Source organism: Peromyscus maniculatus, chromosome 3, assembly GCF_049852395.1.
Source record: "Peromyscus maniculatus bairdii isolate BWxNUB_F1_BW_parent chromosome 3, HU_Pman_BW_mat_3.1, whole genome shotgun sequence".
Lineage (NCBI taxonomy): Eukaryota > Metazoa > Chordata > Mammalia > Rodentia > Cricetidae > Peromyscus > Peromyscus maniculatus.
Window position 1 is genome coordinate 94,000,179 of NC_134854.1, and position 10,745 is coordinate 94,010,923.

General features: G+C 46.8%; 1 long non-coding RNA gene across 1 annotated transcript; it reads left to right on the forward strand.

Annotated features, from left to right (window-relative positions):
* Positions 1-1,905: 1,905 nt before the first annotated feature.
* LOC143272392 (uncharacterized) lies at positions 1,906-8,381 on the forward strand. Its single transcript, XR_013049906.1, has 3 exons — positions 1,906-1,981; positions 5,124-5,266; positions 8,131-8,381. It is a non-coding gene; the product is annotated as an uncharacterized LOC143272392 (long non-coding RNA).
* Positions 8,382-10,745: the final 2,364 nt, after the last annotated feature.

The window sequence follows — 10,745 nt, forward strand, 5'->3', positions numbered from 1 at the left end:
ACTCAGTGGTTCCACCATGTGTACTCAACGGCTCCACCATGTTACTCAATGGCTCCACCATGTGTACTCAATGGCTCCACCATGTTACTCAACGGCTCCCACCATGTGTACTCAGCAGCTCTCTGGTTTTTATTAAATGTGATTCTATCACTATGTAACTTAGTCTTTCACTGGTCTCATGCTGGCACTGGTCCCTGCTGGACAGGGGCCAGATTGGGAACGACATTCTCCCTGCCCATGATTGAGTTAGGTTAAAAAGTAAGGTATTCATTACCACATGCAAACATTCTGGAATGTTTCCCCAGCTGTGTTTAGACCTCTAGGGCCTTCTGCTTCTGGCCATGGAATTTGGGGTTCATCTGAATGGCGAGCGATAGGAAACACAGCTGAAGCGGAAAGATGTAGAAAAACACAGGTGAGGCAGTGCCAGATCTGAGGTTGGCCCAGAGGATGAGAGAATGAACAAGCTGTAAGAAGCTGTTAGAAACCTCTTCAGTCTTTGCAGTCTGTGATGCCTTGGGTAAAGTGGCCTTCCCATAACCCATCATTTGAGCCGGGATAGGGCCATGCATTTGTTCATTGAGTGTAGGTAGGTGTGTGTGTGTGTGTGTGTGTGTGTGTGTGTGTGTGTGTGTGTGTGTGTGTGTGTGTGTCTGAGAGAGAGTGAGTGAGAGAGAGAGAACTGAATATGCTATATGCATACATGGAGGCCAGAGATAGATTTCCATGTCTATCTTTATTACTGCCCTTATTTTTTGAGACAGGGTCTCTCACTCAGGAGCTCATCTGTTATAGTTTCATTTCTGTTGCTGTGCTAAAATACCCTGACCAAAAGCAATGTAGGGAAGGAAGGGTTTATTTACAGCTCCAGGTTACAGTCCATTGTTGTGGGGAAGTCAAGGAAGGAATTAAACATCACAGAGAGAGAATAAATGCACAGATCCTTGCTTGCTTGCTTCTTATGCTTGGCTTTCTTCATTCTTATACAGTTTAGGGGTCCCTGCAAAGGGGCTGGTGCCACCCACAATGAACTGCGTCTTCCTATATCAATTAACAATTCAGACAATCACCTATAGATATTCGCAGAGGCCAACCTGATATGATAACTTTCTTCCCAGATGATTCAAGCTAATAGATAAAACTAACCAGAATGTCACCATTTTGGCTAGACTGGGCAGTGAGCTCCTGGGTGAGTCTGTGTTTACTGTCCCTCAGTGCTGGGCTACAGAGATGTGTTACCATGCCAACTTTAGGGTGCTGAGGATCCAAACTTGGGTCCTCAGGTTTGCTCAGGAAGCATTTCACTCACTGGGCCATCTCCCCAGTCAGCCCCTGGAATAGTCCTGAAGAGTTCTGCCTATGTGTGTTAGTTTAGGGTTTTTATTCAGACCACAGTGTAACTCTTAAAAGGAAAGACCTTAATACAAAAGAAAAAAAAAACTTTAAAAACATGGGGCTCTTGAGACAGTTCAATTAAAAGTGCTTGCTGCCCAAGCCTGACATCTAAGCTGGGTCCCCAGAACCCACAAGTTGTCCTCTAACCTACACACACTAAATAAAATTTTAAAAGGGGAGAGGGGAATGTAAGCACCTCCCCCGAGGACCTCCAACTGCCAGGTTCCACCCACAGAACACTCTAACTGCCCTAGCTGCTGGACCCAGGCTCTGCCCTACAGAGTGAAAAGCCCAAGCTCTGGATGTGAAATCACACCAATCTCCACCCTGGAAAGCTTCATCCTGAAGAGTTCCACCCCCTTCCCAAGAAACTATAAGCCCTGCCTTCAGCCCAGTTCTCTGCTGTTTCTCACCAGAGCAGAGGCAGCACCCTCCCCCCCCCCACCCACCCAGTTTTTTTTTCCTCCCAATAAATCTCTTGTGTGAGTTTTGTTGTTGATGTGACTTCGTGGTATTCCTTGGCTCCCGACTGCCAGGCTACCGTTCCATCTGAGCTGTAACACTTAGAGGGAACTTTCAAGACAAGGTAAGGGTGCTTGCCACCCAAGTCTGACAACCTGAGTTTGGTCCCCAGAACCCACATAAAGGTGGAAGGAAAGAGTGGACTCCATGAAGTTGACCTCTGATCTCAACACAGGCACCCCCCTCCACACACACACACACACTCAATTTTTAAAAAATGATACTTACGAAGTCTTCCTGACATGGTCACACACATTCAGCAGTAGACAAATCATTTTGGATGCTAACTCGGCACGTTTATCATGGAGTCCCATGGCCCCTACTCCCTCTTGTGATGGACAGCCTAGCATAAAGGCAGCCTGAATTGGGTCCCAACAGCTTCTCCAGTCATAGATGCCAGAGCAGGCCTGCTCTCATCTGTGCCAGGCATACATACCCCAGGTGCCAGGAACTTTAGTATCCAGAGTCCCTCAGTGACAAAGCAAGCGACATCCCACCGCAGGCCAGAATGTGACTGTGCTCATCAGACTGCTGAGATGAAGAGCTGAGCCGGGTTATTCAGCTCATGTCTGGGGAGGCTGACCATTCAAGCAGACCCACCCAGGCTCTGGAGAGGCTTCTTTGGCTGGGCCACTTGGAGAAGCACAAGAATCCGTGTGAGGAGAGGAAAGCATCTCAGTACAAGAAGCCGTGGAGACACTGGGGCCTAGGGTGCAGATTTTTACGACAACTCCTTTCCACAAGAATTCCCTCCACTGTTCCCTTCTGAAGGCAGCAACCCAGGAACCTAGGAGCCGCCTACTGCACCCCACTTTTACAGAGATCCGCCTGCCTCTGCCTCCCGAGTGCTGGGATCAAAGGCGTGCGCCACCACCTCCCGGCCTTGTTACAGTTTTTTTTTTTTTTTTTTTTTTTTTTTTTTTTTTTTTTGGTTTTTCAAGACAGGGTTTCTCTGTGTAGCTTTGCGCCTTTCCTGGAACTCACTTGGTAGCCCAGGCTGGCCTCGAACTCACAGAGATCCGCCTGCCTCTGCCTCCCGAGTGCTGGGATTAAAGGCGTGCGCCACCAACGCCCGGCGTTTGTTACAGTTTTTTAAGTTGTATGTGGGTGGGTGTTTTTCCTGCATGTAGACCTGTGCACCTCATGTGCGCCTCGTGCCATGGAGGCCAGAAGAGGGCATCAGCTCCCCTGGAACTGGAGTTAAGAATGGTTGTGAGCCACCACGTGGGTTCTGGCAATCAAACTGAGGTTCTCTGGAAGAGCTGCCATTGCTCTTAGCTGCTGAGCCGGCTCTCCAGCCCTAAGCTTCTCCCCTTCAAAGTCTGTATTGCCACACTGAGATCCAAGGTGTCAACGCAGGAATTTTTTTCAGGGACAGATAGTGACTTCCTCCTCCTCCTTCTCCTCCTCCTGCCCTTCCCCCCTCCTCCTCTTCCTCCTCCTCCATTTTTCTTCTCATTATCATTGTTGCATTGGATGGGCTGGAGCACAGTCTTCAGTCTGAGGCTGCCCGGCTCTGCCAACGCCCTTCCGACAGAGCTGTTAACCTGCCTGGCTGGGCCCAGCTGGGTAGACGTCCATTTAGCATTCATCTGTGGTTTGCCTGGTATTACCAAATGTACCACCTGTCATTTTCACTTTGTCATTTTGTCAACGGTCAAATAGCTGTGACAGACAAGTGATAGGAGAGTAACAGAAAGAGGAAAGCACACTTTGTGTGGGACTTCCCCTGTCTGGTCCCATCCGTCCTTGGAGAGGAATCTCAGAATAGCTCAGCAAGGCAAGGGCAAGATGACAGAGACGGTTCACATGTATGTTCTTTTATGAATTATTTAGAATAGTGCTGCTCCAAGAATCCTGTTAGAAGTCAGGCATGGTGGTGGCGCACACCTTTAACACCAGCACTCAGGAGGCAGAGGCAGGCAGATCTCTGAGTTCAAGTCCAGCTTGATCTGGAGAGTGAGTTCCAGGACAGCCAGAGCTACACAGAGAAACCTTTGTCTTGTGGGGAGAAAAAGAAAGTAAGTATCCCCTTAGAGGTTGTTAAAACACGTATCCTTAGGCCAGCTATGGCAGCATATATGAGACAGAGACAGGCAGATCTCTGAGTTCAAGGCCAGCCTGGTCTACAGAGTGAATTCCAAGCCAGCCGTGGTACATAGTAAGACCTACTCCTGAGAGACTGACTCAACAGGTCTAATTCAGACAGGAGACAGAATTATCCTGAGCAATAAATTCCCAGGTGCTTCATATTTTACTGGCCAGTGACTCATGAATTTAGTGTCCTAACTCGAGGATTTCTCAAGGCATCCTCTCTTGTAGTAGAATATTATTTTAAGGTGTGTTACTTTTGCTTATGTTGCATTTGTTTAACTCTGTAAGTCTGTGTTACTGTGCCCGTCTAAAACACCTGATGGTCTAATAAAGACTGAATGGCCAATAGCAAGGCAGGAGAAAGGATAGGTGGGGCAGGCAGGGAGAATAAATAGAAGGAGAAAGCTGGGAGAAGAGAGAGATCAAAGAAGTGGTCGGGGAAGGAGAAGGACCTCAGGGGCCAGCCACCCAGCCACCCCTCAGCCACCCAGCCACCCCTCAGCCACCCAGCCACCCAGCTACCCCTCAGCCACCCAGTCACCCCTCAGCCACCCAGCCACCCAGCTACCCCTCAGCCACCCAGCCACCCCTCAGCCACCCAGCCACCCCTCAGCCACCCAGCCGCACAGCACACAGAGTAAGACTAAGATTTACAGAAGTAAGAGAACAGGAAAAGCCCAGAGGCAACAGATGGAATAAGTTAAGGAAAGCTGGCTAGAAATAAGCCAAGCTAACACCGGGCATTCATAATTAAGAATAAGCCTCTGTGTGATTTATTTAGGAGCTGGGTGGTAGGACCCCCAAAAAGAGCAGAAATAAACAACAACACTATATTACCTGGTACAAGAATAATGGGGAGCTCTGGAGGGTGTCCTGCAGCTCCTGGGAAATGTAGTTCTCGTGAGTACTTTTATTACCTAAGATTATCACGTGATTCTCAACTTCCTCATCCTCACACCAGCTTGGTAAGGCAAGGAAGACTGGAGGCTGAAATAAGATGAGAAGTAATGAACTTTACCTGCTGGTCATCTTGGGACGACCTAGGAAAGTAATACTTGTGTTTGATCTGGGTTTGAAGATTTGAGACTGTGTGCACGTTTTCTTAATTGTAGTATACGAAAACACACTACTTTGGAGGCTGCTGAGAGGAATAGAGTCACACCTGTTGATCATAGACGGCATCAGAGCCCAAATCTGACTTCAGTGAATACCAGCTCAGGGAACCAGCAGCCCCGAGAGCAGGGATTCCCATGGGGTGAGTGCAGTGTACAAGCAGAGGAGACATTCCATCTGTCAGAGCCGGAAGTGCAGCTCACTGGTGCAGCAGTTAACTAGCATGCATGAGGCCCCGAGTTTGACCCTAACAAACAAACAACAGACTGTATAATACCCCAGGAAGAAGGTGTTATGATTCTTATAATTGTCGTGGGAAACTCAACCTTATGTATTAAGTACCTTGCCAGAGGTCACTAAAGTGTTGAACCCGGTCCCACCTAGGAGGAGGCTGTCACCATCTCTCAAACCTCACAGATCCTCCTGCAAGAGCCTCCAGAGAGACATCAGAGCAGCCACAGCCCAGGCTGAGCTCCACGAGGGGTAGGTTTGTGGCGTAGAACGGTCTCCGTCGGTCATCACAGGGCTGTGTGGGGAAAGTGTTCCAGAATGGCAGCCACCCTTGAGCCTTGAGGCAGCCCATTGCTTTCCTGGGATTACCGAGCAAGAACAGCACAAGGTTGAGCCTATTAACAACTTCCACTTCCTGTCACGAAGGAGAGGGACTCACAAGGCCCTGCTCCTCCCCAAGGACATTGAGGCAGCTAACGGTTGTTTAAGCAAGGGACTCATGAGGCTTCCTCTGAGGCTATGTAAATAGTTAATGGTTTCTCAGGAGACTTTTCTTTGGTGGTATCCCTCCCCTGAGTCGCCCATTCTTCTATAAGTAACCCTGACCCATAGTCCTATTAGTAACCCTAATTATACTCACTGGTTTACTTAGCTAGACAGGTGGAATCATTTTCTTGGCCTGTTGTTGGTGCCCTGTCTGGGATGAGTCTCCAGCATCTCTAAAAGTAATTAAATCAGTAGATAAGTAAGTAAATAAATAAATAAATAAAGATTCTCTCACTCTTTCCCCCATCATAAATTCCTTCCTAAAGATTAACTTTGTCCTGAAAAGGGATTTTCTTTTTTGCATATGCGTGCATGTATGTGTATGTTTGAATGTGTGTAGGCATGTGTATGTATGCATGCATAAGTGCATGTGTGGGGTGTGTGTGGAGGCCCTAAGTTGGCCTTGAGTATCTTACTTGCTTGTTCTCTTATTTATGGAGACAGTGTCTTTTGATGAGTCCAGAACTCACTAATTCCAGCTACTGTAGCTAGTATTCCCTGGAGACTCCTCCCCACCTCTGAGTCCTGGGATTATTGGCGGTCTCTGTTCCTAGGTTTTACAGGAGTTCTGGGGATCCAAATTCCAGTCCTTATATTTTTGTGACAAGCCCTTTATCCACTGAGCCATCTCTCCAATTCCAGAGAAGGTTCTTTAAATTAGCTTTATTGAATTATCATGTACACACAATAAATTCACATATTTTAAGACCCACCCACATCAGTGTGCGTATCAGTAGTTCATTCCTTTTCTTGTTGACAAGTGATATTTCATTGCGTTGCTATAATACAATCTACTCATCCACTCACCCCCAATGAACAGCTGTGTTTATAATTTGGGGCGCTAAAATTTCAAATGAGTGCAACACAGATGTGATATAGAGTTGGGAGGAGTTGGTTAGAAGAATTAATCTCTGTGTTATAGTTCTTATCTACTTTGACTAGGGAGGGGATCTACATGTAGATAAGGAGTCAGCAAACATTTTCAAGAAAGGCTAGACTTTTTGGTGGGTCATACATGTGTGCTGTGTCCTCTTCCTAGCTCTCCTGTAATAGCACAAAAGTACCCATAGAGGAGATGCAAGCAAATATGCATTTGTTTCTGCAAAACTTTATTCAAGAAGATTAAATTTTGAGTTTTAGCTAACTTTCCATGTGATAAAATATTAACCTTCTTTTGATTGTTTTCAATTGTTTAAAAATAATTATTAGCTTGTAGCTTGTAGCAAAATGTGGGGCAAATGGGTATGGACCAATGATGTAAGTAACTTTAGAATGTTTAGAAAATTCTGTTTCAGTATGTGTCTTCCACATTTAACCACAGTCTCTAAGGAATAAAGGTAGGATACAAAGCTTCCAATGCGATACAAAAGGAAGAAACAATGGAGTTAGAGAGATTAATCAGCTGAAAAAGAACAAGAAAAGGAAGAAGAAAAGGGAGGAGGAGGACAGTGTGATATGCAGAAAACCTGACGAGAAAGAAAGCCCAACCATAATATAGCACAAAAGCCCCCAAAAGATATACAAACAAATATGCTAGCTGTGTTCCTGCAAAGTCACGGAACCCATGACTGGTCAGAGCGGCCTGCGGTTGGGGGGCTGAGGAGACAGCCCAGCAGTTAGAAGCACTTGCTGCTCTCCCAGAGGATCCAAGTTTGGTTCCCAGCACCCATGATGAATGGCTCACAACCACCTGCAACTCCAGCTGCAGTGGCCCTGACTGTTCTGGCCTTTCCAGGAACCTGCACCCCACCCCGACACATACATTAAAAAGAACTTCTGTTTAGGTAAATTAAAAATAACAAGAAGAAGAAGAAGCAAATGGTATTTTGGAAATTTACTTCCCAGACAAAATTATGCAGCTAGTTGAATATAAAAGTATAGGAAAATGAATAACACCAAAACAGGTATCAAATATCGGGCAACTGCTGTAAAAACAGGTTAGATGCCATATCCTCATCACCCTGTGTATAGGCACCGGGGCATCTGCTGATTTGGATATCATGGGGGGTGTCCTGAGGGACAACTGCACTAATCATTTGTCCGTGTGTAGCCAGAGGGCAGGGGCCGGAGAAACTGAAAACCGGACTTGACCCTGTGTCGGCCACTGGAGTAGCAGAAAGGTAAACATGACCATTCCTTGAACTAACCACGCCACTCAGAAACGGGGATCGGAATGAACAGAAGCGCTCCCAGGCAAACAAGTGGCTTAACCAGCTGTCTGTGTTTCAGGGTGGAGAGCTGTTTATGTCTGGGTCACCAGATCATGAGACCCGAGGCTCCCCAATGGCAATGTTTAACCCTGCTGTGGTTTAGACCGTAAGTATCTCATGAAGGCCCCACTAAGTGCTGTTGGGAGGTGGTAGAATTCTTAATCCTCATGAGAGAGAGGTCTTTAGGTCACTAGGGGCATGCTCTCAAAAGGAGTAGAGGGACCCCAGCTCTCTCTTCATCTTGCTTTGCATGTCCTACCATGTACTTCTGCAATGAATCACAGGCTCAAAGCAATGGCAGCACCCACGTGTGAACCAGAACCTTCAAAAGTAGGAGTCAAAACAAGCCTTTTCTCTTTGCCACGGTGATGGAAAACCAACACAGTTCTCAAATGCCCATCTCAGCCATCAGCTACAGCTTCTTCTCTGTGATACTTGAAGGCCAGGACCCTCTCTCACGAATCAAGGATTTCTGCCCACAGTCCCGCCTTGTGAACAACGCTGGTGCTTGGCCTGGATTCTGCCCCTCCCTCCACTTAGCAGGCCTTTTCTTTTTTTAAAACCGCTTTTTGCCTTCCCCTTCCCCCTTCAGGCAGTACCTGCAGCTCATTCTTTTTTAGACTGCAGAGCACAGGAAGTGCTCTTTCCCACAGTAATAGCCAGGGTGTTACAGGCCCTGCAGAAGGCCTCCAGGCCTCCACTCTACTTTTCCAGCTGGTCTCCACTGTAGTAAGTTGGACTCTCAACTAGGGATGAGGCCAGGCCAGCAGCAATAACAAAACCCTAGCAGTCTGAGAACAAAAGCTATTTATTATCCAGATAAAGTCATGATGGCATGGGTCCTCTGGGGCCCAGCCTCCTTTCTATTTATCCTCTGTGGACTGTAACATACGTCTTCCACAACCAGGGAAACAAGCTGGAAGATGGAGAGAGACCATAAATGAGCAGGTATACTAGTCCGTCACTTCCACCATCGAGGAGGCTGGGAAGTGTAGTCTTGCTAGTGCCCCAAGGAGAGTGGTGTTGGGTTTAATGAGCAGCTAACCAATATCTGGGCTTGCACCTGTGCCACATTAGTTAGGCAACATTTCCGATGCCATCTCTGGTCAGAGGACATATATGAAGGCTGCTAGACTGTGTCTCTCATTAACTAAGAGGACCAGAACAAGTTTTTAAATTTTTATTTATTGATTTATAAACTTTACCCCCTTTCCTGTTGTGGTAGTTTGAAAGAAAATGGTCCCCAAAGGGAGTAGCACTTTTAGGAGGTGTGGCCTATTGAAGTAGGTGTGGTCTTGCTGGAGGAGGCGTGTCACTGAGGTCTCATATATGCTTAAGGTACTACCCAGTGTGACAGACCACTTCCTGTTGCCTGCCTGTGGAGATGTAGACACAAAGCTCCAGCACCAAAGTCTGCCTGCACACCAACATGTCGCATAATGATGATAATGCACTCAACCTCTGAAAATGTTAGCCACCCCAATTAAATGTTTTTCCTTTGGAAGGGTTGCCGTGGTCATGATGTCTCTTCACCGCAATAGAAGCCCTAACTAAGACACATGTCTAATTTCTATTCATTTTTCAAAGATGAACTCCAATTCCCTGTTAAGAGTCCATGACCCTAGCAATTGTGGTGCTTTGGGTCCCGACACAGGGGGAAAAAACAGAATCCAGACTGAGTTGAAATAGCTTGAGAATTTTTATTGCCCCAGGAGAATGTGTGAGCAATGTTAGCTGCTCCACAACTCCTAATGCAGAAGAAGTGTTTTCCTTTCCCTGAGAGCTCGTGTTAATCTAAGGTGCGTCTCCCCCAAACACGGAGGGAGGACTCAGGATCTCCCTGTGGCCAGTAGGTATACAACGCAACAACCAAGAACAGGAACTCAGCCTCAGAGACATGGGAAATTGGTTAGATGCTTAAAATGTGCCGCACACAAGAAACTGTGATGTCAGATCCCGCCAAACGTAAGTGGGCAGCCCAGAACCTCTCCAATCCTTATTAAAGTCCCCTTAGAAATCACCTTTAAAAAAAAACAAAACAAAACAACAACAAAATCCCCAAAAGCAAAAAACAGTTTCACACATTTCCCACTCTGCTCCACTTGACACAAATATTTCATAAATGCTGCCTAATCTAGCCATACGACTCTCTTACACAAAGCCTCAGGCTCATTCTCTCTCTCTCTCTCTCTCTCTCTCTCTCTCTCTCTCTCTCTCTCTCTCTCTATCTATCTCTCTCTCTCCCTCTCCCCCCCCAAGGTTTCTCTGTGTAGCCCTGTCTGTAGACCAGGCTGGCCTCAGAGACCCACCAGCCTGTGCCTCCTGAGTGCCCAGATTGAAGGTGTGTGCCACCACCACCCAGCTTTCTTCTTGCTTCTCCTATAGATGATGAGTTAATTGAGATGGGGGACTGTGTGTTGTGATTCCATGCTAGACACATAGCATTTTATTGGTGAAATTTGCTAATCAAGGACATTCCATGGGGAGTGACAGTTCCTGGAGCAGGATAATCCTATTCCTTGATCCTAAGAATCCAGTATTGGGATCCTTGGGGATCCGATGTCCTTGAGTATTGTCTATGCAGGCTTAGTTGAGATCCAGTTATAGTTGTTACCCAATTGCCATTCAGACTCA